This window comes from Pan paniscus, chromosome 6 (assembly GCF_029289425.2).
Source record: "Pan paniscus chromosome 6, NHGRI_mPanPan1-v2.0_pri, whole genome shotgun sequence".
NCBI classification, from domain to species: domain Eukaryota; kingdom Metazoa; phylum Chordata; class Mammalia; order Primates; family Hominidae; genus Pan; species Pan paniscus.
Genome location: NC_073255.2, coordinates 54,835,663 through 54,848,408, shown reverse-complemented (window position 1 = coordinate 54,848,408; position 12,746 = coordinate 54,835,663). Strand labels below are relative to the sequence as shown.

Genomic DNA, 12,746 nt, shown 5'->3' with positions numbered 1-12,746 from the left:
ACTGAGTTTGTTTTTCTGTACATCTATTGAGATCATTATTTGATTTTTCTTTCTTAGTTTATTAACATAGGCCAGACATGTAGCTAACACCTGTTATCCCAGAACTTTCGGAAGCTGAGGCGGGTGGATCACCTGAGGTCGGGAGTTCGAGATCAGTCTGGCCAACATGGCTAAACACCGTCTGTACTAAAGATACAAAAATTAGCTGGGAGTGGTGGTGCATGCCTGTAATCCCAGCTACTAGGGAAGCTGAGACACGAGAATCACTTGAACCCGGGTGGCAGAAGTTTCAGTAAGCTGAGATTGTGCTGCTGCATTCCAGCCTGGGTGACAGAGAGAAACTGTCTCTGTCTCTGTCTCTCTCTCTCTTTCTCTCTCTCTCTCTCTCTATATATATATATACATTTATTAACATAAACTTTTTTACTCTTAAACCAAATTTGCATCTCTGAAATAAACCCAACTAGATTCTCATATATTTTCATTTTTATACAGTGCTGTTTGCTAACATTTTTGTAGAAAGTCCTTTTCCTGTGTTTATGAGAGATTGGCTGAAACCTTCTTTTCTCATACTTTTCTAATCAGGTTTTGACACAACTTTATGCCAGCCACCTTAAATTGACGTGTGGTTTATCTTTCTTTTTTCTCTTCTGCATGAATTGGAATAATTTCATCCTTATGTGTGTGTGGTTTTTTTTTTTTTTTGACCATACTATTGAAGTTATCTGAGATAGGTTTTCTTTTTTGGAAGATTTATTTGAAGAAATAATTTTCTCTTTATATTGGTTATGATATCATTAAGATTGTATATTTTGTGTCAGTTTTGTTATATTTTCTCTTAATTGTCAATTCCATCTTAAATTTAAATTTAATGGATAGTTATATTCAGGTATATAATTGAAAACTTGTTATGTTATAATTTACTACTTAAGATACATAGATCTTATGTGGGCAACTACAAGAACATTTAGATATATATTGGCTATAAAAATATTATATAGTATATTTTCTATATATCATATTCTATTTATTGTATTATATATGTATGTATAAAAATATGCATAAATACTAAATATATAAATATAGATCACTAATCACAAGTTTACATTAATAGAAGGAAAATTTTCAATATTACAGTAATTTTTCCATCAGGTCTCTTTACAGCCATCCTGGCCCAGAAGTAATTATTAATGTGACATCTATCACCATAAATTAATTTGCCTATTCTTGAACTTCATTTCAATGGAATAAAATTATTATGTCATCTTTTGTGACTAGCTCTTTTATTCATCCTGTGTCTATGAGATACGTTCTTATAGTTTTATATGATGATAAATATTTTCTCCTGATATGTAGTGTGCTATTGACTAGAGTCAGTTTACCCATGCTGTTGTTGATTGGAATCTATTTGTGCTATTATTAACAGTAATTATTAATAATTACTATTAATTACTAATAGCTGTGATATTATGAGTGTAATTGCAAGTCATCTTATTGTTCATGTTTTCAGAAGAAATATTTTCCTTGAGTATATATCTATAAATGGAATAGCTGAGTTATAGGCCTGGCATATTATACTAGCTTTAGTAGATATTGCTACACAGTTTTTCATGTGCTTGCATGATTGTACTTATATCAGTACTTTATGAGAGATCTAGTTTAAGATTATATGTTAATTAACATTTAGTTAATCAGCTCTATATGTCTTGATATCTTTTGATGTAAATCTACCAATTTTATTGTTTTTCTTCAGTTTAATTTTTGCTCTCCTGGGTTGCTATATTTTTAGATAAATTTTGGAATCATCTCATAATTTTTACAAAATACATGTGAGTGCTTTGATTTGAGTGGAGTTTAATATATAGATTAATTTTGGAAAATTTGCATTGTTATAATATTGTTTCTTAGAATCCATGAACCTAATATATCTGTCCTTTTATTTATATCTGTTTAAGTTTCAGGAAAAATATTTTAAATATAATGGCTTTTAGTCTAGAGGTCACACACATTACTGAGTTTGGAGTATTTCCTGATTTCTTTTTTTAGTTCTTTTACTTAAGAATTATATAGAAATGTGTTGTAATTCTGAACATTTGGTGATTTTCCCAATATGTTTTTTAAAAAAATTAGTTCTAAATTAATCTGCTGTCATTAGAAAAAATACTCTATTAAATATTTTATCTTTTCATACTTATATTTAAGTATATTATAGTATACTGTTTTGGTTACAGAAGTACCAGGAGTTAGTATTTGAACATACATTTTTCAGGGAGACAATTCAACCCAGTACAACCTGCCTTGTGGTTGTGGCTCTAAAAAATTCCTGCCCATCCACTTGCAAAATATACTCACACTGTGCCAGATCTTCAAAAATCTCATCCCAGCCAGGCACCGTGGCTCATGTCTTTGGGAGGCCAAGGCAGGCAGATCACCTGAGGTCAGGAGTTCAAGACCAGCCTGACCAACATGGAGAAACCCCATCTCTACTAAAAATACAAAATTAGCCAGGCGTGGTGGCACATGCCTGTAATCCCAGCTACTCAGGAGGTAGAGGCAGGAGAATTGCTTTAACCCGGGAGGCGGAGGTTGCAGTGAGCCAAGATCACACCATTGCCCTTCAGCCTGGGCAACAAGAGCAAAATTTCATCTCAATAAATAAAATAAAATAAAATAAAATAGAACAATATAAAATGAAATGAAATAAAATAAAATAAAATAATCCCATTGCAGCATTAACTCTAAAAGCTTACCTAAATATTATCACCCGAGAAAATCCCAAATTATCATTATCTAGGTCATGTCAGTCTTGTATGGATGAGACTCTAGGTACGATGCATTTTGGTGCAAAGTTCTTCTCCATCTATGGATATATGATTCTAGAAAACAAGGTACCTGCTTCCAAATTAAAAGATTGGGATATGCATAAGATTGATATTCTTATTCCAAAAGGAAGAAATTAGAAGAAAGAAAGGGGTCAGTTATCCCAAGGAACTTTGAAACACAGAAATCATTAGATTTTAAGGCTTGAGAATAATCATCTGTGGCTTTATTCTCTGCCCACTGGACTTGGAGAAGCTCTGCCCTCTGGGCTCATGAGAGCTCCATTCTTCCCTACCTCTGGAAGTATTACTATGGCTGGATCAGCCCTGGGCTCATTGCTGTTCCATCAGAGTCATGTTTTTCTTTTTCTTGAAGAAGAGCACAAGCTTGAGGCCAAGTAGCTCTTTTAGTCCATTTTCTGCTTGTAGAATTTTGGAAATCGATCAGTCCTCTTTCATTTTATCCTTCCTCTGTCCCCGTTAGTCTAAGTAGACATTGATGCAGCATTCTCAAAAATCTTGTGGGTCTCCTGTGTATGCCATGGAAATTTACACCATTAGATGGGGGATCCTACAAAGAACTTTCCCACATAACCCCATTTCTATTGTGGGCTTCTTGGATGTTTGACTAGATCTGTGAATCACAAAACTAATCTCTGCAGCAAAAGTTGTTTATTTCTTCTTAGAAAAGTTTTGATTGTTTGTGTCTTTTGGGTAAAAAATTCTGTCTAGCATTGCTTTCGTTGGACCTCACAAAATTCAACATGTTGTATTTTCATTTTCATTCAACTCAAAATGCTTAATAATTTCACTTAATTTTTTCTTTGAGCATTTGGTTGTTTAGAAGAGTGGCATTTAATTTCCAGATTTTTGGGGGATTTCCCGATATTTCTGTTTTATGGAAACCTAATTTAATTTAGTTATTAGAGTATGTACTTTGCATGCCTAAACACTTTTAATTTATTGAAAAATGTTTTATGGCCCGGTATATGGTATATATATTTTGGTAAATGTTCCATTTGTACTTCAAAAGAATATATATTTTTCCCTCATATGTCATGTCTATATATGGAGACATATATATTGATACTGAGAGAGAGTGAGAGACAGAGACAGAGAATGGGAGGAGAGTTCAGCAAATATAGATTAGGTCAGTTTTATTGTTAATTTTACTTAAATCTTTTATGTCCTTTACTGATTTTATGTCTACTTATTTTGCCAATTATTTAAAGAGGGGTATTTATGTTTCTGACTAAAATTATGGAAGTGTCTATTTCTCTTTGTGGTTTTATCAGTGTCTGTTTCAAGTATTTTTAAGTTCTGTTATTAAGTATATAAATGGTTAAGATTGTTATATGCTCCTGGTTAAATCTACTCCTTTATCATTTTGAAATGTCCTTTATTTTTTGTAATAGGTTTTCCTCTGAAATGTACTTTGTCTAATCTTAATATTGTCACTGCAGCTTTCTTTTCATTATTGTTATCATGGTGTGTCTCAGTTGTTTATGACTCCATTTATCTGACTTGACCTATTAGGTAGAATTTGTGTTTTTATTTTGGTAGTTGCTTTAGGTTTATAGTATATATTATTAATTTATCTTAGTCCACCTTCAAGTAATATTGTACCTCTTTACATATAATGTAAACATCTTAAAATAGTATGCTTTATTTCTCCACTCCTGACCTTTGTGCTATTGTAGACATCGTTTTAGTTTTACCTATGTCACAAATCCTGCACTACACTATTATTATGCTTATTAAACAGTCAGTTATCTTTTATGTGGATAGAAATAACACCAAAAAGAATCTCATGTATTTACTCATGTAACTACCATTTCCAGTAGACTTCATTTTTTGGTGTATACCCATTTCCATTTGCAGTAATTTTTCTATGGCCTGAAGGACTTTATTTAATATTTCTTTTGGTGTAGCTCTGCTATTGAGGAATATTTCATTTTTTAATATATCTAAATGTCTTCTTTTACCTTAATTGTTGAATTATTTTGTTTGGTGGATATAGAATTAAGAGTTGATAGTTTTTTTATTCTTTATATATTACATTGAAATTGTTGCCCCTCCTCTGTCTTTTCACTTTGATTGTTTCCAATGAGATATCTGCTTTCACCTTTATCCTTGTTTTTCTTTTTTACCTGATGATTCTTTTAAGGTTTTATCTTTATCACTGCTTTTGAGGAATATTAGTATGGTGCACCTTGGTGTAGTTTTCTTCACAACTCTTTCCTTTGTTTTTGCACACATTGGTAAGTTGTTTGGAAGCAGTTTAATCATTTCTGGTCTTGCTCTTAAGATTTATTAGCTGGGCCAATGATCTGTTTACATTAATTATATTCCACTTACTGGGGCAAGACTTTTCAATTTGCTCTGACTGTCAGCCTGTCATTCTTGGTGTTTTCAAGACTGACTGATGGGAGCATGGACTATTCTCAGCCCTGTGTGAACATTGGTTATTTTCATCTTATAGTATGGCAGACAAGATCCAAAGTTCATGTCCTAAGGAAACAATAGAAATCCATGATGTTTTTATGACCTAGCCTCAGAAGTCACCTAGTGTCAGTTCTGCCATACCCATGAAGATCCACTTATGTTCAAGAGAAGGTAACTCAGACCCCACTGCTGAATTAAGTCACATTGTAAGAATGTGTAGAATGAGCATATGGTATTTGCCATCTTTGGAACATGCCATTTGGCAAAAAGTCCTTTGCATTTCCATATAGATGTTAAAGTTAGCTTGTCAATATCCATTTTCAATAAGTGAGGATTATTTGTAAAGAATGTGGCTTCATGTCTGTAAGTGTGATATATCTGTCTTTCTTTAGGGCTTCTTAAGTTTCTCTCATCAGTATTTTACAGTTTTCAATGATGATGTCTAACACATTTTTTACCCTATTTTAAATTGAATTTTTTATTTCAATTGTTGGCTGCTGATATAAAAATGTAAAATGTATTTTGTATGTGGGCTTTGTTTCTTGTGACCTATTAAACCTATTTCTAGGGGAAAATTTGTAGATACCTCAGGATTTGATACATAAATAATCATATGGTCATTAAATACAGTATTTCTTATTCCATTTAAACTTTATGTTGTCTATTTCCTCATTATTTCTATCACAGAGCCTAGAGCCTTAAGTAAATATTTAATATAAATTGTGAGAATAGCTATGCTTATATTTTCCCTAATTTTAGAAAGAAATCATTCAATGTTTTACCTTGAAGCAGATGTTAGCTGTATAAATTGTTTTAGATACCCTTTATCAGATTAAGAAATTCCTACTTATTCTTAGTTTACTGAGATATTTTATTGTGGATCAGAGAGTTGGATTTCATTAAATGCTTTTCTCTATTATTGAAATAAAGTAGTTATATTTAATTTGTTAAAATATGCATTGAATCTTATGTTCTTTTATCAAACTCCACTTTATCATCATAAATTGCTGTATCTAATTTGCTAACATTCTAAGCATTTGTATTATTTATATTACATATTATAATTCCTTTTTCATTTTTATTATGCTGGCCTTTCAAAAACAAGTTGGGCAGTATTCCTTCCTCTTCTGTATTCTGAAAAAATAAACCCATAATAACAATTTTTGTCCTTAAATGTTTCATTGAATTCACCAATGAAATCAAATGGGCCTAGAGCTTTCTTTGTGAGACAGTATTTCTAATCCTCTTTATTTAAATGTAATGTGTTTATTTTACATATGTAATTTTAATTTTAAACATTTCAATTTTAACTTTATAGCTCAGTGAGTTATGACAAGTATCAAAACTAACATTTAACTAACATCAGTTAACATCACTATGAAGATGCAGAAATTTCCATCACCCTAAATGGTTCCCTTATGCCACTTCACAATCTCTACCATCACTTATTAAATATACCACTATTTGTCTGTCCAACTCTTGCTCAGCATTTGAGTTGTTTCCAGTTTTTGTCTAGTGTGAATAAAGTTGTATGAACATTTATGTGTTAAGTTTTTATAGGGTTATATGTTTCCATTTCTCTTGAGTAAATACATAAGAGTTAAATCATGGAGTGATATGGTAAATATAAGTTAAAATTGTAAGAAACCCCCAACTTTTACACAGAAATTTTGTGATTTTACACACCCACCAGCAATGTATGAGATTTCTAGCTTCTTCACATTCTCAGAAGTGCTTTCTGTTGTCCATTTCTTAAAATTTTAACCATCCTAAAACTTAAAGTATAATAATAATAAAATTAAAAAAATAACCATCCTAATAAGAGTATAGTATTATTAATTTGCACTTAATAACTAATGATATATCTTTTCATTTGCTCTTTGCACATTCATATATATTCTTCTCTGAACTGTTTGTTCAAATCCTTTCCTGTATCTTTTTATCAGGTTTTTTTTTTAGTATTTCCTTATAAGATTTATTTATATATTTAGGAAACAGGTCTCTCTCTATGTGCTCTGTCTTCATTTTCTCAATGTTATCTTTCAAGTATCAGAAATTTTAATCTTGACAAAACCAAGTTTCTCAAATTTTTTCTTAATGTTCCAAGGATATTGTGTCTGTCCAAGAAATCTTTGCTTAGATCCAATTCATAAAGACCTTTTTCTGTTTTCTTCTAGAAATGTTGACTTTGTATCTTGTGGCCTTGCTAAACTCAGTGATAGTTCTAATAGTTTATTTTTGATTTTTAGGATTTTTCTTTATATACCTAATCATATTCCACAAGAATAAAGACAATTTTACTTTTTTCTTAAGCTCTATTTGCTCATTATTTCTTTTTATTGACTCATGAGACTATTGTATTTAGAAAACTTTAAACAGAAGTGTTAAGAGTGGGCATGCTAATCTTGTTCCCACTATCAGAGCCCTCAGACTTTCACAATTAAGTATGACACTAGTTGTGGGCTTTTCATAAATGCCATTAATCAGGTTGACAAAGGAAATTGTTTCCTATTTATTTTGATTTTTAATTGTAAATCAGATTGAATTTTTCCTAATGTCTTTTACACCCGAATTGAGATGATCACATGGTTTGTATCTTTTATTATGTTTTTATGATGCGTTGATTGATTGACATATGTTAAAGCAACCTTACATAAACTCCCCTAATATAAAATACATGTGATCATTTAAAAATATATTTTTAATTTTTATATGCTATAATAACATTTTGTTAAGGATTTTTTTGTCTATATTCATGAGGGACTTTGGTCTGTAGTTCCCTTCTCTTGTACATTTTTGTAAAATTTTAGTATTATATTAGGGCACTGCTGTTTCAGAAATGAGTTGCAGTTCTTTCCTCTTCTTGCCTTTTCTTAAATGGTTTATGTAAAATTTAAATTCTTGTTTCAAATATTTAATTCTTCATTGAAGCTGTCAATGGATGTTTATTTTGGTTTTGGTTTTCATGGGAAAGTTTGCGTGTGTTTGATTTATTATGGCTCTTTGGAAATGAAATCTTTATAAATATTATGTTTCAAACACATAAAATAACAGAAATGATATTGGGGGCAAGTGTACATGTATCATCCATTGAAAGAAAATGTCATATTCTGTTACGTGCTTTACATTCTTTCTAAGATTTACAGCAATTTTAACAAGAGACAGGTGACACCTCCTATGAAGTCCTCAACAATTTCATTGTCTTTTCTCTCTCCTTAGTTATATACATTATCATAGATTTTTTTATCCTAATTAAAAATTTTATGCTATTAATACTTATTGGGATCATGAATAATGACAAATAGTATTGTTTTGCATGATAACCACAAAATAAATGATATTTTGCCTTAAGTAGCTTCTACAACTTGTTTTATTTTGGCTCAGCAATGACATACAATTAACTATACATGTTGAAATTTTACAGTTTAGTGACTTGACATGTATACACCCATGCAGGCATCACAATGGTCAAGAAAAGTCCCATGCCCTGTATTTTGCTTATGCCCTCTTTTAATCTAGCTGACCTCTCAACATCTACTCCTAGGCTTTGATATGCTTTGTGTCATTATAGATTTGCATATGTTTTTGTAATTTTATACAAATAGACATGTAGTATATATATTCCTTGTCTGAATTTTATTAGCATAATGATTTTGAGATTCATCCATTTTGTTGAATGTATTAATTGTTTTTCCCTGTTTATTGCTGAATAGTACTCCATTGTATGGGTATAGCACATTTTGTTTATCCATTCTTTCACCTGATGATGGACATTTGGGTTATTTCCAGTTTTAGGCCATTACAAATAAAGCTTCTATAAATATTCCTGTACAAGTCTTTGTGTGGATATATATTTTCATTTCTCCTGGAAAAATACCTATGACTGTGATTGCTGGGTCATATGGTTAGTGTATGTTTAACTTTATTTATTTTTAAGAAAAGCCAAATTGTTGGCTTTTGTAAGCCAATTGTATCTATATTTAGGAGCCAACAATTGGCTTTATAAAGTGGCTGTATAATTTTGTGTTATACAGCCACTTGTGTTAACTGTGTAACACACTTATAACTTGTGTTATACAGCAATATGTGAGGTGACAGTTGCTCCAAACCCTTTCCAAAGCATGGTGTTGTCAGTCTTTTACATGTTAGCCATTCCAGTATGTGTGTATTGTGGTATCTCATGTGGTTTTAGTTTTCATTTTCCTGATTAAAAGATATCTTGAGCATCTTTTCAAGTTCCAAATGGCTATTGGTACGTGTTTTATACTTTGTTCGACTATCTTTCCCATTTTTAAGTGGGTTGTTTATCTTATAATTACTGACTTGTAAGAGTCCTTACAATAGTATGGACAAAAGTCCTTTGCTGATATATGTGCTGTATTTTCTCTCAGATTGTGGCCTGCATTTTTGTTTTTAAATTAAAAAGTTGCATAAATGTATTTTATTTATTCTATTCTATAGTTTATGTAAGTGTTTGTGTTCTAATACACCTTATCTTACTCTAAATTCACAAAGATTTTCTACTGTTTTTTTTTTTTTTTGAGACAGAGTCTTGCTCTGCTGCCCAGGCTGGAGTGCAGTGGCATGAGCTCATTGCAACCTCTTTCTCCCAGGTTCAAGCAATTCTCTTGCCTCAGCCTCTCGAGTAGCTGAGATTACAGGCATGCACAACCACGCCCAGCTATTTTTTTGTATTTTTAGTAGAGACGAGCTTTCACCATGTTGACCAGGCTAGTGTCGAACTCCTGACCTCAGGTGACCCACCCACCTCAGCCTCCCAAAGTGCTGGGATTACAGGCCTGAGTCACTGCGCCCAGCCTCTGTGTTTTTTAATAGTATTTTGGATTCCGCATTTAGGTCCATGATCCATTTTGAGTTGATTTTTCTGTTTGGTGTGAGAAAAAGGTTGATGATCATTTTTTACCATAAAGATATCATATCTTAATGATCCAGTACCATTTATTGAAGATACTTTTCTTCCTCTATTAAAATGCAATGTTGCCTCTGGCAAAAATTCAGCTGACTGCAATTTTGTGCATTTAATTATGCTCCATTCATCTATGTCTGTTATTTGAACAATACTGAAGTATCTTGATTACTGTAGCTTTATAGCAACTATTGAAATCACATAGGGTAATCCTCCAGCTTTGATTTTATTTTAAAAATTGCTTTTTTCCCTGTTTTTTGAATTATTGTATGCATTTTAGAATTAACATATCAATTTCTACAAAGAGTTCAACTGTAATTTGAATTGATTTCATTGACTCTAAAGACAAAATTAATTAAATGTTATCTCAAATATATTTAGTCTTCCAAATAGCGAACATGTTGATTCTCCAAGTGTGTAAATTCTTTTTAAATTTGTTTTTGGGATGTTTTGTAGTTTTCATTTCAGATTTCTAGCAAATCTCTTAGATTTATTCATAAGAATGTTATGTTTTATTTGCTCTCTTTTAAATTGAGTTATTTTAATGGTTATTTGATTTAATTTTCCAGTTAGCATGTTATTTGATTTAATTTTCCCATTAGTATGTAAGAATATTATGGATTTTTAAAATATTAACCTGGATCCTGTGATTATGCTTAATTCACTGCTTAGATATAATAATTATTTTGTAGATCCTTTTTAATATAAATATATGTTCTGCAACAGATTTAATTCTTTATTTCTGATGTTTGTGCCTTGTTTTTTTTGGCTTGCTTTATTGCAATGACTAGGTCCTCTAGTACAGTGTTAAATAAAAATGTCAAAAGAAGGCATTCTTGCCCTTTTCCCAATATTAGAGGAAAAGCAATAACTCTTTCACTTTTAAGTATGGTATTAGCTGTAGGGTTATCTTAGATGGTCTTTGCCGGTTTGAAAACCGACAAAGAACATCTGAGAACACTTATTGTATTAGTACAGTAATTTGCTTTGATTGACTCTTTAATGCTGAACCAACACTTGCATTTCCGGGATAAAAACCTATGTGGTCATGGTCCTTTTATTTATTATTTGATTTGTTAATATTTATACCTTTTTCAAGAGTATTTTTCTGTATTTTTAAATAATGTCTTTGTTGTGATTTTGGATTACGGTTATGCTGGCATTATAAAATGAGTTGGACATTGTTTTCTCCTACTGTTCTGAAAGTGCTTCTATAGGATTGATATCATTTTGTCCTCCGATATTTAATGGAATTCACTGGGTTACCAGCTTGTTCCATTGATCTATGTGTGTATCCCTGCACTAATAAAGCACTGTCTTAGTCTGTTTTGTGCTGCTATCATAGATAAAACAGAATACCACAGACTCCATAATTTGTCATGAAAAGAAATTTATTGGCTTACAGTTCTGGAAGCTGGGAAGTCTAAGATCAAGGGTCTGGCATCTGATGAGGGCCTCCTTCCTGTGTCATCTCATGATGGCCAAAGAAAGAGTGAGATGGAGCAAGAGACTGACCTTTCAGCCTCAAGCCATTCTATAATTGGCATTAATCCATTCATGAAGGTCAAGCCATCATGACCTAGACAAGTCCCATTAGGCCCCACCTCCTAACACTGTTGGATTGGGGATTGAGTTTCCAACATATACTTTTTGAAGATATATACAAATCATACCATTTTGACCTTGACCCCCAAAATTCATGTTTTTATCACATATAACGTAGTCATTTTTATCCAGTAGCCCCAAAAGTCTTAACTTGTTTCAGCATCAACTGAAATGTTCAAAGTCTAGAGTCTCTCATCTAAATCAGATGTATGTGGGCGAGACTCAAGGCACAATACATCCTGAGGCAAATTTCCCTCCAGCTGTGACCCTGTGAAATCAAACAAATTATCTACTTCAAAATATTATGGTGGAACAGGCAGAGGATATATTTCCAAAATGGAGAAATAGGCAAGAAGAAAGGGATAAATGGCCCTAAGGAAGTCCAAAACCCAACAAGGTAAACAACATTAAATATTAAGCCTCCAGAATAATTTTCCTTGACCCCTTGTCCTGCCTTCTGGGCACACTGGGGTGGGGGTTGTGTCCTCAAGGGCTCGAGAAGCCACACTTCTTTGGCTTTGTTGGTCATAGCTCAAACAACAGCTCTTGTAGGTTGGAGTCAGATGCCTGCTGCTCTCCCAGGCTGGTATTGCTTATCTCCCATGGCCTTGCTCTCGTGGCTCTACTATGTATTACTGTAGTGGAGACTCTCTGAAAACTCTGACCACACAATTCTGCTGGGCATTACCACAGTAGAGGCTCTCTGCTGTGGCTCTGTCCCTATGGTAAGTCTCTGCCTGGGCCCCCAGGTTGTTCACAACAAGTTTCTTTGAAATAAAGGTGGAGGAAGCCATGCCTCCACAGCCCTTGCATTCTGCCTGCTTGAAGACTTAACACCACTTGGACACCACCAAGATTTGTTGCTTGTATTCTTACAATCAGTGACTCAAGTCCTATCTGGGGCCTCCTTCAGCAACACCTGGGTGGCTGAGGAGCCCTGTGCCAGAATG

General features: G+C 32.6%; 1 protein-coding gene across 13 annotated transcripts in view; it reads left to right on the top strand.

Annotated features, from left to right (window-relative positions):
* ZPBP (zona pellucida binding protein) overlaps nucleotides 1-12,746 on the top strand; it is a 261,637-nt gene that overhangs the window by 123,263 nt on the left and 125,628 nt on the right. The gene's annotated exons all lie outside the window — the stretch shown is intronic.